The sequence below is a fragment of the Musca domestica genome, unplaced genomic scaffold (assembly GCF_030504385.1).
Source record: "Musca domestica strain aabys unplaced genomic scaffold, Musca_domestica.polishedcontigs.V.1.1 34, whole genome shotgun sequence".
Classification (NCBI taxonomy): Eukaryota; Metazoa; Arthropoda; class Insecta; order Diptera; family Muscidae; genus Musca; species Musca domestica.
The window spans coordinates 7,315,205-7,330,360 of NW_026712313.1; the positions used below are offsets into that span (position 1 = coordinate 7,315,205).

Below are 15,156 nucleotides of genomic sequence, written 5' to 3' on the forward strand. Positions count from 1 at the left end.
TACTTCCTTGCCTCAAGCTAGACGAAATCAATCATGAGTTTACAACACACTTCCAGGTTTATTTGTGTAGCTGGATGGAGTTCTACATCCCTTTAAGACAACAAAGAGTGGGGGGAAGCGAAGGGAGTGTGTTGAATATTAAATAATGTTTACAATTTTTATGAAGTTATTAAAATTTTTTGATGACTGTCACTAATTTTCTTGTTATGACTTTTTTCTCATTCCAGTGTGGATATTGTGCGGAAGCATGAAATAATGACAATTTTCGAAATTTAAGGGTAAGTTTTTCAATATTGAAATAACTTTCTAAACACGAATTATCATGCCATTTTAAAATGAAGGTAAACAATTTCTTGGGAAATGGGGTGATTGTTATTATACCCTACACCACATCGTGGTAAGGGTATTATGCCTTTGTGCATTTGTTTGTAACATGGTGAAGGAAGCGAGATAGACCCATAGTTACTTTTGAGGATCTCCATAGAATCACTTTCTGAGTTGATTTATGTATGTCAGCACCGTCTGTCCATCCGTCCGTCCGTCTGTCCAAGTATTCTTGTGAACAAAATGCAGGTCGCATTTATTATCCGATTGAGATGAAATTTTCCAAACAACATTTGTTTGGCCCAAGGACGAACCCTATTGAAATTGGAGAAAATCGGTAAAAATTTAGATATTGCTCCCATATATATATCTTCGTCCGATTTGCCTTTTATTGTGCACCAAACGTGTAATATCAGCCCGAATAGTATGGAATTTCGCACATACAACCAGATTAGGCCTGAAAATAAGTATGCCAAATTTGATCGAAATCGGTTCAGATATAGCTATAGCTCCCATATATATTGTTCATCCGATTTGTTATTTTTGTCCTCCGCAGCCGTAATATGCACTCCGTAACAACAATATTCAGGGAAAAATATGAAATACAGCTCAGAAATATCTTTGCCTAATTTTATCGAGATCGGTTCAGATTTGGATATAATTCCCATATATAACTTCGTCCGATTTAGCTTTTATTGTAAACCAAACGTCTAATATTTGCCCAAATGGGATGGAATTTGGCACATGCGACCGAATTGAGTCTAGAAGCTAGCATGCTAAATTTGGTGAAGATCGGTTCAGATATAGCTATAGCTCCCATATATATTGTTCATCCGATTTGTTATTGTTGTCCTCCGCAGCCATTATATGCACTCTGTAACAACAATATTTAGGGAAATATATCAAATGCAGCTCAGAAATACCTTTGCTAAATTTTATCGAGATCGGTTCAGATTTGGATATAGCTCCCATATATAACTTCGTCCGATTTACCTTTTATTGTACATCAAACATGTAATATTTGCCCAAATGGCATGATATTTGGCACTTACGACCGAATTGAGTCTAGAAGCTAGTGTGCCAAATTTGGTGAAGATCGGTTCAGATATAGCTATAGCTCCCATATATATTGTTCATCCGATTTGTTATTTTTGTTCTCCGCAGCCGTAATATACACTCTGTAACAACAATATTTGGAGAAATATATCAAATACAGCTCATAAATACCTTTGCAAAATTTTATCGAGATCGGTTCAGATTTGGATATAGCTCCCATATATATCTTCGTCCGATTTGCCTTTTATTGTACACTAAACGTCGAATATTTGCCCAAATGGGATGATATTTGGCACTTACGACCGAATTGAGCCTAGAAGCTAGCTTGCCAAATTTGGTGAAGATCGGTTCAGTTATAGCTATAGCTACCATATATATTGTTCATCCGATTTGTTATTTTTGTCCTCCGCAGCCGTAATATGCACTCTGTAACAACAATATTTGCGCAAATATATCAGATACAGCTTAGAAATATCTTTGCCAAATTTTATCGAGATCGGTTCCGATTTGGATATAGCTCCCATATATATCTTTATCTGAGTTCAAATTAATTTTGCACCAAATGGGCAATACAAGTCCGAATTTAAATTTTACAAATGCTTCGGCATATTTAGTCCTTTGAACTTTAAATAATAATTATAATCAGAGCGTGTATGATTAAATTCTCCCATAAGAACTTTTAATTGTTATGTGGAGCTCTACAAAATTAGCAAAGTGGTGTAGGGTATCATAAAGTCGACCCCGCCCGACTTTAGGACTTTCTTTACTGGTTTTCAATTACATTTGAATTTTATCACGCTTGTAATTTTTCTCCTGCATTTGGTTGCCATTTGACATCTGTTAAATTATTTGTAAATTGTTAAATGTCTGGAAGCAATGAGGAGAACCTTCTTATGTACCCCTGTTGGATTGTCCAAAAAAATTGTATTCAAAATGTCAAAAAGTTAAGTTGTTTGGGTTTGACAAACAAGCCACCAAAAGGCAAGTGAGTGTTACCAGTCGACTGTCTGTCTCTCGGCCTGTCATCCCCAAAAGAAAAGGGTTGCTGGGCTGCTACTCCGTTACCTTCCCAATTGGTCCCTTAATTTTTATCACTTCTGTAAACACACCACAATTTACATATGTTCGCTTGCCGTGTTCTTCTTAGCCGCCATCATCATCGTCCTCGTCTCTTCTTCACCAACGAACATTTCTATTGAATTCCATTTCCATTGATTATTTTTGCTGCTGCTGCTGATCCCGTCTGGAATTCTATTCGTTATTTGGAAATTAATTTCAACATTAATTGGTCAGTGAGGAAGGAGGGGTAGGGGTATTGATTTGTTTAATCGGCTTATGCCAATTTACGTTGTGACAGTTTTTGACCATTTTCTATGTTGTCGTTTTCGTTTGTTCGTTCTTTTGTCTGACATTTTGTTTACTGTCTTGTCAGGTTTTACCTTTTGTGGGTCGTAAATATTTTGTATCTGTCTGTCTCTCTGTGTGCGTCTGGTTAAACAATTTAATGGGTTCGAGGACATTTTATGCATGATTTATGTCTTAAGCATTAATATCAATATAGACGTCGAAGGTCTTCGATTTCAATGGTTTGGTGGCAAATGGTTACACCTGCTAAACAAGGTTAATTTAAGGATTTTGGCAAAGAAACGGAGAATGTCGATATTCACATTAGATCTTGAGTTTAGGCAAATATAGAGAAATACTTAGTACGGAAATATTCGGATGTAAAAAGGATTATAAGTACCCAAAATAATGGCCCCATGTGAGAGAGGTACCAGAAGGGGTGGTCACATATATTTCATATTTACACCAGATCTTGTATTGAATGGAACTTCCCGATTTATGAGCTTTATGGATTTTGACATTTTTGACACTTTGGTGCCAGAAGTAGCATGCCGATACCTATCATCTTTATATAAGATCTGGTGTTAGTAAAAATATTGGAATGTATGAAGTAAATAATGAATCGGCTATTTATTTCGATTTCATAAGAGATATAATTATTTAAAATTTTAACCCTTTGTAGGGGGAGGTACAAGAAAGAGTGGTCCGATATATTCCTTATTCACGCCAAGTACTAAGTTTGAAATTAATCGAATGCACATATTGCCTTTTCATGGTTATTTAAAATATTGACCCTTTGTAGGGGAAGTACAGGAGTGAACCGACCACCCCCTCCCACCAATTTCACACCAGTTCTATTGTTATTAAAAAAGTTGGGATGTGTGAAATTTTGAAGAGAATTGGATACTTATTTCGCATTTTACCAGAGCCGTATTTATTCAAAATTTTTAACCCTTTATGAGGAAGGTACCAGATTTCCAAAGTTGGATCAAAATCGAATGATTTACTGTGAAGTAAAATATTTTCTTTGAAAATTTCGAAAATTTTGTGGAGGAGGTACCAGAAGGAGTGAACTCAATTTAAGTTTGATAATAATATTACGATGTACCAAGTTTGGGTCAATTCGGATAATCCCTTCGAGAATTAGCGTGTGCACCAGCCAGACAGGCAGGTGGACGAACACCTTAAGATCGACTCCAAATGTCCTGAAACGGATTTGGCCCAAGGAGACCTAGGGTCTAAAACCGATACTTCGATGAGGCACGTTATGGTCGTATCAAATGGTATATACCCTCCCTAGCTACATGACTGAGGGTATAAAAAATAGCTTCCATTTGGTATTTCAGATTCTAAAAATATACAAATCGCCCCTGCTAAAAATACACAATATAGGTCCATTAGTTGGTGGTGTCTTCTGGTCATATTGTCGTATCTTCTTATATTTCTTGTTTTAGAGGTTTCATTCAAAATTATCTACCAATTGTCTATAATTTTTCATTTATTTCCATTGGATGATGATGACATACATTTTTTATACCCTCAGCCATATGGCTACAGAGGGTATAAAAAATTTTATTCGGCCAAAACGTGCGTCATGGAAACAACAGTTTAAGATCCTACGTCTCTTTGAACAAAATCAGTTACAGGATATCTGGAATCGAGCAAAGGTGTCCGTCCGTCTATTTGTCTGTCGATTTGATTCAAACTTGGTACATCGTTATATTTTTGTCAAACTTAGATCGAGTTCGGAGTAGGGCAATATCGGTCCACTCTTTGTAGTACCTTCCCCACAAAAGATTCAAAGAAAATGTTTTACTTGATGGAACTAGAAATGATTATACAATGTTTTGCAAATCGTAATATAGCTATAAGTGGAGGTGGTAGGTTAGGGTCGAAAATGGACAATATCGGCACATCCAACAAAGCGTTTTTAGAATAATTAAATTTTTTATAAAATGCGAAATAAGAGTCAAATCGTCCTGAAATCTCGCATATCTTAACATATCTATCAACGCAAGGTCTGGTATGTAGTACAGATATAATGGGCAACTACTTCTGGTACCTGCCTCGAAGCGGGTCGAAATTTTTAATAACCTTGAAGATTACAAAACGCGAAATGACCATCCGAATTTCTTTCAAACTCGTACTTCCCAATATTTCTATAAACACAAAATCAGCTGTGAATATGAAATACATGGGTCCACTCTTTCTGCTACCTCCCACACAACTAGCGAAAATTTTTTACATGCGAAAAGAGCACCCGATTCTTTTCAAATTTTGCACATCTCAATGTTTCTATCAACACAATTTCTGGTCTAAATATGGAATATAGCTGTCCACTTCTTATGCTACCGCCCCCACAACATTTTAAATAATTATAACTTTTATAAAATATGATGTAAGAGTCAGATTGTCTTCAAATTGCACACATCAGAATATTTCTATTCACCCAAGATCTGGTGCTATGATGGAATATATCTGCCCACTCCCTCTGGTACCTCCCAGACAAAAGGTCAAAATGTTGAATATACATAAAGCTCATAAAACGTGAAATTAACATCGGATTCGAATCAGACTTGGCACATCCCAATATTTCTATCAACACAAGACTATTATAAAGATGGTAGAGATTGGACCATTTCTTCTTGTACCTCCCCCACAAAGGGCCAAAGTTAAAAAAAGGAATAGAAAATCCGAAATAAGCATTCGGTTCTCTTCATATTTCGCACATTCCATTACTTCTACCAGTACGAGATCTGCTATGAATATGGGATATATCGAACCGCTCCTTCTGGTACCTCCCCCACAAAAGGGTCAAACTTTAAATTATCCATGAAGCTCATAAAAAGGAAAATCAACATCCGATTCCATTCAGACTTGGTGTATCTCAATATTTCCATCAACACAATATTTGTTATAAAGATGATAGAGATCGTAGCTTTTGTTCTGGTACCTCCCCCACATATGGTTCAAGATTTTGAAAACCGAAACGCCCAAAGAAAGCAAAATAAACATCCAGCCCTATTCAAGTTTCGTACATCCAAATATTTTTGCTAACGCAGTATCTGTTGTGAAGATGATATATACCTGCGAAAGCCTTCTGGTACCTAACCCACAAAGACTAACAATTTTCAATACTTTTATCTGCCATAGCTTTACAACTTGCTATATCTGCACATACTAATACAAGGTGAAATAAAAAAAAAACTGCAACAAAGTCAAACGCCATAATTTTTATTTTTTTTAATTCTATTGAATGAAAGCAAACATATCGAAACAGCATCAAATTTTAGAATAACAGACACAATAGTCCAACGGATTGATATGCGGAGATTTTGGTGGCCATTGTGCGCTGGAAATGAAGCAAGGAACCTCATTTTGAAACTATTCTTGGGTGGCGTTTGCTGAGTCCTGTTGGAATGTCCAAGGTCTGCGGCCAAAATATTTGCGTACCCAAGGCTTTAATACACCCTCCAGAATATTTTCGAGATAATATTCGGCATTTATTCTGATGCCACCGTCGATTAATACGAGCGAAGAGCGAACATCGGCTGTTATGGCGGCCAAAACCTTCACCATGGTCAGCGCTTTAGTTCTGGTGGTCAACCGAAGGTGCACATTTTCAGCTGACCTCTTTGGCAAGTAAACACGATCATTTTTTTGTTTACAAACTGCTGGACAACGAATGTTTCCTCATCGGAGAAAATCAAATTCGGCAGTTCACCACTTTGGGCCAAGCGAAGCGACTCTTTAGCTCTTTTGAGTCTATTTTCTTTATGATGCTGTGTAAGTTGTTGATCTTTTTGGAATTTCTATGGCTTTACCCCGAGGTCATTTTTCAGTATTTGCCGAATGGAATATTGCGATATGAGTGCATGTCAATATACTTAAGTTCTAGCGCAGTTATTTCGATGAGGCACATTTTGACAGCTTCAAACTATATACCTTCTGTGATTATACCATATTTTCCAACTTGTTTTTTTTCTAAAGAACAACTTCATTTGCAAAGACTTGTAATTGTCAGTAATTTATTCCTTTTATTTTTATTGGTTTTTGACTGCTTTCAAAAATTACTTTTGCTTTCAAAATTCCATTGAATCAACTCCTCTTCCCTTTAATATTTAAAAAAAAAAATAACAACAATTTATGTTTTGATAATAAAAATATATTTTTAATGATTCATGACAAACCATTGAAATCAAAAATTTCCATTTTTGGCTATAAAATCCATTAAAAATTAAATTTATGAATAGTTTTATGGCTTTTTATGAATCAAGTCCTTGAAAAACAAAAAATGAAACCATTACCCACGCAATATTATCCACAAATGATAGAAACAACTGCACTACCCTAACTAACCCCAAGATGGCTGCAGCAGAAAATTGTTACGGAAGCGATGGCGATGTCATAAAAATTCTGACTTTAGATAACGGACACTTGAGATTTCAAACAAACACGAAAAAAACCCGGGAGGAGATCTTGAGTAAAATAAATCAAACACTTCAACACATTAAAAAGTCAAAATTGTATTTCAAGTGGGCAGGGCAGAGCGGAACAAAAAACGAATTCAAACACACACTCACACACACATCATCATCATCATCCGGAGGAACAATCACACCAAATGAAATGGAAACACAACTGAAATCCTTTTTATGTGTTTGACATCAAACACACCAAAAACTCAGTCTCTCTCACACACACACATGCACATATAAATTTCGGATACTTGTTGGATTTTGAAACGTGGCCATAGTATCTCTATCTGGATATAGTAACTACCGTTTGTTTTTTTGCTAGCCGTGCTGACTGCATAACAATTAAATGATTCATTAAAATATAAAAAACAAACGCTCACACTCGGTCTCTCACACAGAGAAGAGCACGTCAAAAAGGAGATGCCCTGGCTCACAACTTTTTATATTTTTTGGCTTCTGACACAGGAGAGTTGAAAGGTCTGGCAGGAGTTGTACTTTATGACTTGAAGGGAATGTGAGAAGATCATAAAAAAAACAACAAAATTTCAATTGAAGTGGTGAGGAATTGTTTGAAATCACTTGTTATGTGACGACCGACCCCTCTTGCACCGCCAGTTTTTTATTCGGCGATTATAAATGTTTTGTTCCAAAAAAATTTAGCAAAAAATGAAAAAGAAAATCATAATAATAAAACCTTTTTCCCTCAAAGTAACTCGGAAGATATGAACGGCGCACAGTGATTTGGGATCGGGGTTTCCCTGGGTGCAAATTTCTGACAGAGTCACTGATTGATTGAATGAATGATGAATGATCTATCAAGGCCCAGATAAATAGGTTACAGCTAGATCCTTCTTATATGTACATAAAGGGTACGAAATGTACTAAACGGCACACACCGCTATTAAGCTCCTGGTAAAACTAGTCCTGCAACTCCTGTTTCTATGGGGAGCATAATTCGGACATGTGGAAATTCCTACATTAAGCGTAAGAAAATGTACAATATTGTCATTGAGCAGTGAAAAGATTTAAAAATTGTAATTGTTTTCTATAGTTCTCTTTGTCGAAATGGTGGAGACAAGGAAATACGTACTTCAATGGAGGATTAAAAAGGTACTGGAAGGGACAACACTATTATTGAGTTTCCAGCATTTTGATTTAGGGTCACTATTATATGAGATAAGTGACGATTTTTTGAAATGGTTATAAAGGTACAAAAAGTACAAAATTGTACAAAATGGCTCATGTGCAATTGGTGAGAACTGCATACATGAAACTTCCTACGATGATAACTCTTGCTACAAAGAAGGGAAATAAGGCTGAATTTTTTGGAAATTACAACTAAATACTAACTACAAGAGAACAAAAAGTACTTAAATATACAAATAGTACCACATTGATACTGAACAATATATAAGAGAGGAGATATTACAATTTAGCATGAGAGGCTGTTTTGGTGTAGAGAGTTAAGATAAGGTGTAACTTTTGGATATATGTTACTCAAGTACCAATAATAACACAATTTTTGTTGAGTGATTGGGTCGAACTAAAACTTAAAAAAAATTCATGAGAGACTCACAAGGCGAGAGAGAAATAAAACGGATTTTTTTTATTAAAAGTAGGTGTACATTAATTACAGAAAAGTACAAAATGATTCGAACTACACAAAAAGAGGAAGGATGAACCGATTATGCTCTATGCATCAGTGCTAGTTCAGGTGCGAAAATGGGTAATGTCGGTCGACCTTATTAGGTACCTCCCCCACAAAGGGCCAACATTTTGAATAATTATAACTGTTATAAAATGTGAAGAGCCCTTCAAATTACACACATAACAATATTTTTATTAACCACTCCTTCTGGTACCTCCTCCACAAAGGGTCAACATTTTGAATATCCATGAAGCTCATAAAACTCGAAATTAACATCCGATTCCATTCAGACTTGAAACGTCTTAATATTTCTATCAACACAAAATCTGTCGTAATAATAGTAAATATCAGACCATTTCACGAAACTTACATCCGTTTCCAGTTAGACTTCGTACATCTCAATATTTCCATCAGCACAAGATCTCTTATAAATATGGTAAAGATCGGACCTTTCCTTCCCTTCTGGTACAAGACGTTCAGATATACCTCACCCACAAAGGTTCACAATTTTCAATACTTTTATCTATCAGCGATTGCCTGCTATATCGAAATATTTTGTTCAAGCAGAAACCTGAAATGAATATGGAATATATGATTTCGCATAAAATTGGATATAAATGTTCGATTTTTTTGTAATTTTGCTCATGCTAATAATTTTTATTTGTATTAGATGAAGTATGAAAATGGAATACTTCGGTCGACTGTATCTGGTACCTAACCCACTTTTTAACATTTCATAAAAATTATCACATATCTCACATAGAGTAAACAAAAGCTCACACTCATAGTCCAAACACTTTATAGTCCAAACCTGGCACTTCGCAATATTTATATCATACCTATTTTGGTCCGATACAAAAGTTTGAGAATAATCGGATGCTCATTTCGCGTTTCATGCTTTTTCAATATGTTGACCCCCTTGCGAGGCAGCTACCAGGGTCTCAAAAATATTATTGAAAAAATTACGTCTCCTGTGGCAGACCTGAAAAGTGATTTTAAAAAAACTGCGGTAATTATGCAGGACATTTGAAACTATTTCTAAAAAAAAATTACGATTCTTTTTTGTTAATATACAGGCAAATATACTTTTCTAAAATCCACTACTTTTTGCAGGGACTAGTTCAACAATTTTTGTTTTTTAAGTCTACGATTCTTGGACAAAAATTTTATGAAAAATATTTTCGAAATGATTCACGAGTCGTGGTCCATAATTCTTCTTCCTTTAAAGTAATATTAATTGAATATATTGGTATCTCGTTAAAGATAGACAAATATATCAAAATTTTCAAAAATTAGAAAATATCTTGGACCTCGTAAGTAAAACATGTTATTTAAGACTTTTCAAATAGTTGAAACTTAGTGTAGGGAAATCAAAGGAAATTGGAATGTGTTGTCTTCTAAAAAAAATTGGAAAAAATGTATTATTCGAAGCTTACATATCCCCACTATAACACACTATCTTAGTTGGACATTTCTGACAAATTTGGGGCTTATTTCATTTTTTAATACTTTTCCCCAAATTTTTGAAAATAATAATAACGATATCATAGCTGGTCCAAACACCGATATTTTCTTCAGAAGTTACCATGAATATAAGGGAACCATACAGAGGGTAGCACGGCCATGAATAGATCGACACCAAATGTCCTGAAACCGATTTCGCCCAACGTGGGGTCCTTTAGCAATATTTCAATTATGTACATTGTGACCCCTTCAGCTATAAGGCTGAGGATGTAAACAAGTGCTAAATATACATGCCGGACAGATACAAAAGTATATATGAGCTCGATCTCGTATATATGAGCTCCATCCCATCTTTCGTCGAAAGAATTACTCAATGCTTTAAATTGCTCTAAAGTTTATTTTGACTTAATAAAGTGCCTGAAAATTAAAATTGATGATATAGGGCGAGCGCTACATTAACAAGCAAAAAAGCAGTAAGTTCGGGCCGAACTTTGAATACGTTCCACCATTTTGAAAAATTTAGAATTTTGAAAAAAAAAAAATCCGTTAAAATACCGAAGATAGCCGATATATTTGATCTATACGAAGACGTGGGCCTGCATAAACAATTTTCTGTCATAGGCTGTAGTACCCATTAGGAACTTCAGATATGAAATTTGAAGCAATTACGTTAAATATTGTACCTAAAATCGTCAAAATACCGAATATAGGGAGGTACAGATATATCGGGGCTATACGAGAACATGGACCTGCGTAGACAATTTTCTATTATAGACTGTAATGCCCGTTACGAACTCAAAATACGTAATTGGAAACAACTCCAGTGAATAATGTCGCTAAAATCAACGAAATACCGAATATTGGGAGGTACGTTTATATGGAGGCTATACGATGAGGTGGACCTACATAGACATTTCTCTTTCAGGGGCTAAAGTGCTTAGAAAGAACCTCTAGTATGGATTTTTAGACAATTCCATTGAAAAATGTAGCCAAAATCATCAAAATACCGAACATTGGGATGTACCGTTATATGGGGATATACGATATCGTAGACCTATATAAACAATTCCAAAGGGTAAAGTACTCAGAAAATCTCCTTGTGTGGAATTTTAGACAATTCCATTGAAAAATGTGGCTAAAAAAGATACCGAAAATATGGGGGTACCGCTGTATTCCTATTCCTATTTTTATTCGTTTTGACTCTAGCGTGATTACAACAGACTAATAGACGGACGGACGGAGAGGGCTAAAGAATATATATACTTTGTTATGTCTACAATTGTTATTTCGATGAGTTACAAACGGAATGACGAACTTAATATGCCCTCCATACTACGAGTATGTACGGGTTGCCCATATTCGACGGACCTTTGGGCCCATTCATACGAGGCTTGTCCGCAGGCAACATTCTTTGCGTCAATTGAATTTTGTACGGGAACAAATGCAAATCAATGCGAATAATCCGTTGTAAAGTGGACCGAACTGTGGCCCAACTGCTGAGAACAGCGTTTTTGAGATTTTCTTGGGGACCTCTCAACACTGGCTCGTACGGCAGCAATATTCTCGGCCGATCGCCTTGGTCGACTTTTATATGGCCTCTTCGGATTAGAAAGAGCCTTACCAGTCGAAAATTTTTCGTATAAACGCTTAATGGTGTTCTTAGAAGGCGCACTTCTCACATTTTTTAATGTTTTAAAAGCACGTTGAGTTTTCACAATTGACTTCTTGTAAATTTCAACTATTCCAGAGCGCTCGCGTGGCGTGTATTGGTTCATGGTAAAAATCTGCTTGGGCTGACGCTTCAAACGCAGTATGTCATTAAGCGATGTGACATCTCTGTCAAAAGTTATGGCGTTGCCAGATGTGTCCGTCGAATATGGGCAACCCTGTATGGTGGAGGGTATAAAAACGGCTTCTTTAAGATTACCTTAAAATATTTCCCTATTTTTTGTCTACCTTAGTTGCCATATGTTTACTGGACCCCCTATATATTTAAGTCATCGGTGATGTCAAGAAAATTAATTTCTGGCCAGAAAAATCGACTTCTGAAACACTGTGCGACGAGAGCAACACGAAACCTGGACGGGAAACAGTAGCTCTCAATGGATATCTCTCAAGTGCCAGACAAACATATTTCGTTTGTTGCTTCTTCCGAATGGCAATGAGAGGTGGTGGTGGTCGTCGTTGGCGCGGTGGTGATGGTAGGATACGTTTTCTACAAGAGTTGAATGCCAAAATAGAAACAAATACAACAAAAACAACAACAGACAATTGTGAATTGAAATTGTTTTGGTGATGACTGCATGCGGCGGATAATGATGATTGCTGGATGCTGTGCTGCTGCTGTCTGTCTGTCTAACCTTCTCTGGCCGGTCCATCCAATTGAAAACAGCAGCCCATTGAGGATGTGATGCAGATGATTGCTTTGCTGATGAGGTACGTGCTCGAGTGCTGGAAATAATATTTATAATCCTAAAACACTAAACTTTCACCCGTCCAACCGTTCGTCCGTCCCTCTGTCCGCCATTCTTTTGTGTTTTTTTGAAGTTTTAATTTTTTTGAATTTTTTTTCTTTTTTTTTTTCTATAGAAACAAAATTGATATGAATAGGAGAAAAAAACGTCCGGACCTTGAGGGTTAGACAAATAAATAAAGGAATGTCTTTTTTTTTTTTTTTTGTTTGATATCATTGAAGTAGGATTTTGCCATCCTCGAATGGGCATAGACTCTCACTCATCGTTAAATGTTGCTAATAGAAATGAATCATTTTTAAAACGAGGAATTCCCTATTGCTACATTCACGAGGGGGAAATTGTTTTTTTTCTTGTTTTTTATTTCTAAGAAATGTACGGAGGCTGTTGCCGTTGTCAGACATTGGCATATTGATTTATTGGAGTCGCATACCCTTACTCATACATATGTATTTATTTTCACAATTTTTATTGCAATGAAATACAAATTATTTTAAGTCGGAATTTCCAAACGTTGAGTGAGTCGTTGGATAATATTATAATAGACAATATTTATTTATTTTATGTTAAATTCTGGTGGCGCTTGGTGAATCAGTACCCGATTTTATCAAAAAAAATCATATTTTCTGACAACAATGATTTTAAAACTGTGGATGGGTGTCGGCAATTTTCAAAGTAGAGCTGAATATAGAAGGCAAGTTTGAGAGCCTTTCGTAAGTTCATATCTCTAAGGAACCTAAATGGAGGGGGTAATTTCACCGTTCATTCCCATTTTTATATCCTCAGCCAAAGGTTTACATAGGGTACATATCATTTGATCCGGTCAAAACGTGCCTTATCGAAAAAACGTTTAAGACCCTGGATCTCTTTGGGCGAAATCCGTTTCAAGACATTTAGAGCCGATCTAGGGATGACCGTTCGTCCGTCCATCTGTCTGTCTGGCTGGTGCGCACGATAATTCTCGAATGGGATATTTAATTTGATCCAAACTTGGTAAATCGTAATATTAAAACTAAACTTAGATCGAGTTTGGAGATGGCCTATATCGGTCTACTCCTTCTGGTTCCTCCCCCAAAAAAGGTCAAATTTTTCAAAAAAAAAAATATTTTACTGCACAGAGAGAGAGAGAGAGAGAGAGATAGAAATTATGATCCGATTTTACTCCAACTTTGCAAATTCTAATATTTCCATCAGTGCTAGCTAGGTCAGATGCGATAATTGGCAATATCGGTCTACTCCATTAAGTACCTCCCCACAAAGGGTCAACGTTTTGAAAAAAAAAAACCAAAACGATTATCAAATCCGAAATAAGCATCCGGATCTCTATAGATTTCAAACATTCCATTAATTCTACTAACTCAAAATCTGCTGTGAAGATGGAAGCGAAGTTATAGAGATCCTCTCATAGAAGGTCTGTAGATTCTCTCATATAAGATCTGTAGATCTTCTCATAGAAGAGCTGTAGATCTTCTCATAGAAGATCTGGAGATCTTCTCATAGAAGATCTGGAGATCTTCTCATAGAAGATCTGGAGATATTCTCATAGAAGATCTGGAGATCCTCTCATAGAAGATCTGGAGATCTTCTCTTAGACGATCTAGAGATCTTCTCATAGAAATCTGGAGATCTTCTCATAGAAGATTTGGAGATCTTCACATAGAAAATCTGAAAATCTTCTCATAGAAGATCTGGAGATCTTCTCATAGCAGATCTGTAGATCTTTTCATAGAAGATCTAAAGTCTTCTCATAGAAGATCTAGAGATCTTCTCGTATAAGATCTGTAGATTTTCTCATAGAAAGTCAGTAGATCTCATAAAAGATATAGAGATCTACTCATATAAGATCTGTAGATCTTCTCGTATAAGATCTGTAGATCTCATAAAAGATATAAAGATCTACTCATTGATCTGTAACTGCCTGCGAAAGGTCCTCTATATTGGGAAGAAGTTCTACAGCTCCTCCATAGAGAGAGAGAGAGAGAGAGAGAGAGAGAGAGAGAGCTATGAAGAGAGACATTCGACAAGTCTTTTATAGAGATGGTCTTGCATGAAAATAAGATTTTAATGGAAAGAAGACTTTCTAAGGTCCTATATAGAGAGGTTCTTCAACAGGTGCTCCATGGATAGTTTTCTATTAGTTTTTCATATGGAGAGAAGAAGTTCGTTGGGGGTTCTATTGAGGAAAGGTAATTTACAGCTCATTTATGACCCTCAGAAATGCATAAATTTTATAGGAGACTTCTAAATATCTTTCATTGAGAAAAAAAAGAGGAAGAAGTCGTTACGATTTTTTTTTCTTTTTAAAGAGGACACTTCTGTGCAACTAAAACGTTCTAAAAGTCTTTAATCGCGAAAAGGTCTCCTGCCGGCC

At 36.0% G+C, this 15,156-nt stretch overlaps 1 protein-coding gene across 2 annotated transcripts in view; it reads left to right on the forward strand.

Moving 5' to 3' along the window:
* Positions 1–212: 212 nt before the first annotated feature.
* LOC109614308 (uncharacterized) overlaps positions 213–15,156 on the forward strand; it is a 300,749-nt gene continuing 285,805 nt past the window's right edge. The window contains exon 1 of one of the 2 annotated variants that reach the window (XM_059125579.1): positions 213–278. The gene's annotated coding sequence lies outside the window, so the exon portion shown is untranslated. The remainder of the gene's footprint in view (positions 279–15,156) is intronic. The other variant, XM_059125578.1, reaches the window with a different exon arrangement.